Source organism: Borostomias antarcticus (assembly GCF_949987555.1).
Source record: "Borostomias antarcticus genome assembly, chromosome: 1".
Classification (NCBI taxonomy): domain Eukaryota; kingdom Metazoa; phylum Chordata; class Actinopteri; order Stomiiformes; family Stomiidae; genus Borostomias; species Borostomias antarcticus.
Genome location: NC_140234.1, coordinates 6763452 through 6770506, shown reverse-complemented (window position 1 = coordinate 6770506; position 7055 = coordinate 6763452). Strand labels below are relative to the sequence as shown.

General features: G+C 45.3%; 1 pseudogene across 1 annotated transcript; it reads left to right on the top strand.

The window, feature by feature from the left end:
* Positions 1 to 1563: 1563 nt before the first annotated feature.
* On the top strand, positions 1564 to 2678 carry LOC311316611 (7-alpha-hydroxycholest-4-en-3-one 12-alpha-hydroxylase-like; annotated as a pseudogene). Its single transcript has 2 exons — positions 1564 to 1706; positions 1808 to 2678. The product of its transcript is annotated as a 7-alpha-hydroxycholest-4-en-3-one 12-alpha-hydroxylase-like (transcript).
* The last annotated feature ends 4377 nt before the right edge of the window (positions 2679 to 7055 follow it).

The following is a 7055-nucleotide window of genomic DNA, read 5'->3' as shown; positions in this document are numbered from 1 at the left end:
ACTAACGTATGCATTGTTGTTCAGAAGCAATCCAGCGGTCTGTTTACTTTGAATATTGATTTATGTAGGACCTACATCTTAGAAGCTGGGCTGCAGGGGACGACGGAGACAGCCTGGATAAAGCACACAGAGAACCTTGTAGTCATGTACAAGGTGATTTTGATCTACAGGCTACATGATAGCAAATATATTGATAGGGACTCACAGTTTGTATGACACTAGAAAACTGTTATCTAACCTCATAGGACCTAAAGAGCCCCAGAACTGGGGTCAGCACAGAGGGAGGGGAGGCCACAGCCGCTTCGTGGAAGTGGTACGGGGTCTTGGGAGAGGCGATGGGGGCAACCCATGCAGCCGTCCTCCAGAGGATCATCGGCCCTGGTGTGGTCGTTGGTCCCTGTAATACATCCAGAAGTATTATGGGACAATGAATACTAATATATTAATATATGATATATGAACAGTTGAACTCGTTTAAATCACGGAATGAACAGACAATTGTTTAAACAACTTCAAGTAACGTTAGGCTCGGTGGCTTAGGTCAGCCATTTAACTCATCACAATTTCGACATTTCTTATACATTTCTTAAGCAATCATGGTCATATTACATGGAAATGTTACTCTGTTTGTCTTGATTCTAGCTATAATAACATTTAAGCTATGACATTAATACGTTTTGAGCAAGAGCCGTCTGAACACCTGTAACGTTAGCAGCCTATTAACGTTGGCTGGGCTAGCGAGCTAACGTAACGTCCACCACAGAGATCAATGCAAGCAGCTAGCTATCATGACGTTCTTTTTCGAAATGTCATTTCTACCCCACCTATATACACAAAACTGCATTTGTAGCTCTGTGTCGTTATAACTAAGATATATGTCCGGAAAAATAATTTTTCCATCGACAAATTAAGTCAATACTTACATTTGAAAACTCCCGCTGCAGTCCCGGAGATCTCTTCGTTCGCCATCTTTTTTATTTTTCTCACAGTCCAGTGACGTTTCACCTCTCGACTTCCGGAACAGTATGCTCTGGACTATGCTACATTTACGCCCATTTTTTCGCCGATTTCGCCTACTATATAGTACCTACTATATAGTAGGCGAAATACAGTATGCACAGTTTTGATGCAGCATGCTGCATCTCGCCTACTATATAGCAAGTAGTATGCAATTCGGACACGGCCTAGGTGTTGACTGAAGCGCGCGTCCTCTGAGGTAAATGTGAACGATTTTCTGTGCGCGAGTAGCCTCGCGTCACCAGTCTCTCCTAGTGCGCGAGGCTCCGCAACAGTCATGTGACTGAAAACTTTATTTGGTGCAGCGGGGGAGCAACACACAACAAACAGAACGCCGGTCTATGGCATGGATGTGGCGACATCGCACGCATACTTTATTACATGACTCTATTGGTACAAACATTTACCCGCCAGCGTGGCAGATAGCCTCCGAAATTTAGTCGCCAAATGGAAATTAATTTTCAGCCCTGAGCACAGTGTTTGACTAATACAAAGGAATATGAGCTGGAGAACAGATTAGCTCTGCGAGTAGCACAGGAGAGGACGATGGGCTTTCTGCTGCCATTCCTGCTTGCTCTGCTAGCCTTCCTCCTTGGAGGACTCTATCTCCTGGGGACCTTCCGTCAGAGGCGTCCCGGGGAACCCCCCTTAGATAAGGGACCCATTCCTTGGCTGGGCCATGTCCTGGAGTTTCGCAGGGATACTGCAAAGTTCCTGGAGAGAATGAAAAGGAAACATGGGGATATTTTCACAGTGCTGCTGGGGGGCTTTTATTTCACATTCGTCACAGATCCAAGCTGGCCTACGGGGTGCTGCTGCCGTCGGAGAAGATGGAGGTGGAACGTCTGAAGAGGCTGTTCTGGAACACGCTGTCGGTCCAGAAGATCAGCACCAAAGACAACGTCAGCGGCTGGGTGCGCGATCAGCAGGAGATTAGGGAGGAGCACGGCATGCAGGAGTTCATGCAAGACAGGTACATGTTCCTGCTTCTGTGGGCGTCCCAGGGTAACACGGGGCCGTCAGCCTTCTGGCTGCTCCTCTATCTCATGAAGCACCCTGACGCCATGAGGGCGGTCCGGGCGGAGGTGGAGGACGTGCTGAAGGAGGTCGGGCAGTAAGTGAGGCGTGGTGGGCCGCTCATCGACCTGACCCGGGACATGCTGCAGAAGATGCCCGTCATGGACAGCGCCGTGGAGGAGACCTTGCGTTTGACCACCGCCCCCGTCCTCACCAGGGCCGTGCTCCAGGACATGAGCCTCAAGATGGCCGACGGACAAGAGTACCACCTCAGGGGGGGGGGCAACAGGGTGGCCCTCTTCCCCTACACCGCCGTTCAGGTGGACCCAGACATCCACCCCGATCCGCTCACGTTCAAATATGACCGTTTCCTCACACCAGACGGGGGCAAGAAAAATGATTTCTAAAAGGAGAAGAAGCTGAAGTACTACAACATGCCGTGGGGGGCTGGAGTCAGCATGTGCCCTGGTCGTTTCTTCGCCACCAATGAGCTGAAGCAGCTTGTTTTCCTCATGCTCACATACTTTGACTTTGAGTTAAAGAATCCAGATGAGGAGATCCCGCATATTGACATCAAGCGCTGGGGCTTTGGGTCCATGCAGCCAACTAGAGACATTCAGTTTAGGTACAGGCTCAAGTTTTAGGTTTGAAAGCACACTTAGATGTTAATCTAACCAAACTCACAGTAGTGAGTGAGTATTTAAGGGGAAATTTGTTTGAGCGCAAATTCCATCAGGTGTAAGTGGGGGGCTCTGGGGAAGAAAGGTTGGGAACCCCTGCTCTAATCCATATTGTGACACTGTTCGACAGTGTATAGCAGGCCACCATGGAAATGGAGAAAAGTTAAATCTGGTGTTGTGATCTGAGGTTGTTTGTGGTTGTTTCTGGCACACAATACATTTCACACTACATCTACCATGTCATGAAAATGTCATTTTTTAAATCATGAACATTAGAGATTTATTGAGCAAGAATGTGCAGTGAATATGAGGAGAGCATGGCTGGCTTCAGATAGCTCTAAGTAAAAAATGATAAATGTCGCAGCTTATTTACACTGTAGCAATCCTGGATGAACATATTAGTAGGCCTACATACTGTGATGGGAATGAGTTGTGGGACTCTGGACTGAGCATGGATTCACTGATTGACTGAATTGAACACAGGTGGGACTGATTGAGATGTAAGCAGACAACAGGCTGGTCAGATGAAGAGATGTAAACAAAATGAAGAAACAGTAACAGCTACAAATAAATACATAAATAAGTTTTAAAAAATCATGTCACAGCACAATGCCTGAGTATGTACTGTACATGTATTAGCATTTTTATTCTGCATCCCCCCTGGGCTTGAACTGTTGTTGAGTTACCTGCCATGTGAGAAGCCATAGATGGTTTCATACTGACTTAAGCAATCACAAGGGCTGCATGTAATTGTCACAGGTGCATTGAGGTTTCAGCAGTTTTCACAAAACCAAAGACCAAACAATAAAACCAAGGTATACACTCGACAAGTGAAGAAGAAAAGACAGAGCTTATAAACTTACAGACTTATAAGATGGCACTGGAAACACCAGGGACTATGCACAGCTACAGCAAATGGAACAGACAAAGAACAAGATGGGAGCTACTGTACATGTAGGCTAGAAATACTGTGAACATACTAACGAGGCAGATGAAAACCAATCAAACAATCAGTGGCACAGGTCTCTCAATCAGAGCCAATTTAGCCAGTTGTAGTCCTAGGTCCGCTATTGGGGCGGGGTTGCCAACAACAACAAGTACTGTACACATGTAAACATGTTGTCCCCCACCCATTATGCATGTTCCCTTGTGGTATCAAGCCCCCTGCTTCTCATTAGGCGTTTTTATACAGAGATCCCACTTTATTGCCCTGTAGAAGACCCCTCAATTTCCCAAGTGTGTATCTCTGCAGGCCCAGAGACTTCCAGGGGGCGGGTCAACTGTCAATCAATTTCTACTTTGGCCAATCAGAGACTGACAATCGTCTTGTCAATCAAAAACTCATTTAGCCTGAAACGGTTGTCAATCACTTTTTAATTTGGCAAATCGCCTTTCTCTTACGAGAAGGGACATGGTGGAAATGACGCTAGCTAGTTAGCTAGCTGTCTACATTGACTTAGTTTGCTAGCTTGCTAGTTACGTAGGCCTAATGCAATTTGTTATGGAGTTAGATTGACTGGATTACATGACTGTGTGTGAGAGAGAGATTATATTTTTAATGATAATCATGTATCTTGAAAGACGTAATCCATCAACCTCCCTGATAAAAGCCTTACCAAGACTCCCCTTGGTATTCTCTTAGTAGGCCTATGATCAATGTAATGGCTTGTGGGTAGAGGCTAGCAATGGTCTACACTAGCCCAGGGGCAGGGGAGCATCACTAGCCTACTGATCCATAGCCAGGACTGGGATGCCCTCAGTGGAGGTCCCAAGTCAGTCTTCCAGTCATTCAGCCAGCCTGTCAGTAGATGTGCTCTACTTGTATTGATTTGTTCATACACTAGTATTCCAGCACGGGTTATGTTCTTGAATGCTTCTGGTGACTAGCAGTTCTCTTAGCAACCTAATTTAATCCCTATCACTGTTTTCAGATCCACATAGGGGAAACATATGGCTGAGAGAGGAGTGTGGAGGAAAATCAACAGTACCACACACACATTTGCATAACCAACCAAGCAAGTTCTACCTTTCTATACCACAAATATAAGTTTGAGAACCTAGGATACATACAGCCCGCCTAAGGGGGTTCTAATGTACTGACCTCCCGGCACAGGCCTGACCCTGCTGGGAAGCTGCCTTGGTCCTAGCCAAGGAACAAGCGTTTCAGCTTCTGCTCACCTGTATGCAGCTTATACCATGCTGACTGGCCTGGACTAGTCACCACATCCACAGTCTAGCCAAGTTAGAGATACCCTTGTGCATTTTACAAAACAAGTGTCATACAATTAAGGTCATCATTTGTCTAGCATGTGTGCTGTAAGTGTAAAGACAAGATACAGATAATTTTCTCCAGGTTTTATTGATTAGCTTGTAGACCGCACTGAAACACTGGGCTGACAGTTCAGTTGTACAAGGCGGACCTGGGAGACCATTCAGGACACCTTGTTTGGGTCGAGGCACTGCTTAGTCTGCTGGCCAAGGTGAACTATCAAACTGGATGTACTGACGCTGAGAATGGAGACACACACACGACACAGCTGGCCGACACTTCCTGCACTCTAAGAGGTTAGGGTTAGGGCTAGACTGAATGTAGGTTGGCATAAAATACATATTTATTTTTAAATGGATGGAAAGATGCTGCCCATGCCTAGATCTTTATGTCTATTCAGCATGTCTGTTCTCACCCACTGAGGTCCCATCACCAAACGTGAAGCCTCAGATACAATAATAAAACAGGGGCAGACAATGAAAGATAGAGATGGACAGACAGACAGATAGGTTAAAAAATTAGATTAGAAAATTAGATTAGAACTCTTAGTGTTGTGATCAGACGGTACAACCAAAATGTCACCTCAGTGTAGTGATGCAGACAGAATTATGAACACCTGCTCCTTGCTTAGAAGGAGGTTATCATCTGCCCTCTGAAACATTCAGGACCAGGGCTGTACGCAGGATTTTTGTAATACCGAGGTCATTTAGTTGTGGTGCTTCAATCTGGTGCACTTTGAGAGCAGAATTAAGAGGCTAGATCTATAAAGAACAACACGCATCATATTGGATTAATATCATCTTTAACTGAGAGCAGTGGAGGTCATCCAGAGAGGACACAACTTAAGTGAATGTTGATGAGAACACACCATCTATTAGAAACATGAGACTAGCTCCTCCTGTCACCTCTCTCCCAGCCTGGCCTCCTCCACTCTGATGTCCATGCTGGTCTCCTTCTGTCACCTCTGCTCCTGTCTTTTGTCCATGCTGGTCTCCTCCTGTCACCCCTCCCCCACTCTCTTGTCCATGTTGGTCTCCTCCTGTCACCTCTCCTCCACTGTGGTGTCCATGTTGGTCTCCTCCTGTCACCTCTCCTCCACTCTGATGTCCATGTTGGTCTCCTCCTGTCACCTCTCTTCCACTCTTGTATGTATTCACTAACTAGCTATTTAGCTAACGTCAGGCATCTCAGCATCTTCGTCTACGTTCTTAAATGTGAGCATTTAGGCGCTGTCAATGTTATAACTAATTGAAAATACGTTAAAATAACTGCTTATTGTTATGTTACTTGTGTCAATCTACCTTACCTCGAAAGACGTCTAATATGTTCGCTTGATCGTCCGCAGCTGACACTTATTAATGATAAATTAGCTTTGCGTCTCACACCCCTTCTCCTAAGAGAAAGGCGATTCGCCAAATAAAAAGTGATTGAAAACCGTTTCAGGCGAAATGAGTTTTTGATTGACAAGACGATTGTCAGCCTCTGATTGGCCAAAGTAGAAATTGATTGACAGTTGACCCGCCCCCTCGAAGTCTCCGGGCCTGCAGAGTCTGAACAGTGAAACGCGTCATTGTTCCCGGCTTTCACCGATTGGTTAGGAGCATTGAAAAGACTAGCAGTCACGACCAAAAGTGTATATAAATTGTGTTCGTAATTTGTGTCTCTCTCTACCTTGGAAACTTTTCACAGTTGAACATTGTTTGTCACGCCTGTAAAGATTCCCCATTGCAAAGATGTTTTCATCCATCTGAAGAAAACAAGAGACGAGCTCTTTATTCTTTTTGAGTAAACAAACGTTTCCATCACAACCTACTCACTAGCCTTTCACTGTAGGCTACGACAATCCTCAATTCGGTAAGTTGTATGTTATTTTTTATTTTTGAAAGATTAGAGCGAAGCCGTTTGGGGCTTCGGTTTAGGAAGTGAACTTCGAATGTCGTTAGACGACTGTTTTTGAATTTGAGTCCAGGAGAGGGTTACTGTTCTTTTTAATTTGAGTCCAGGGGAGGGTCATATAGCTACACATTTGAATCGAAAACAGAAAAGCTTATTCATCTTTTCTGAATTCAGCA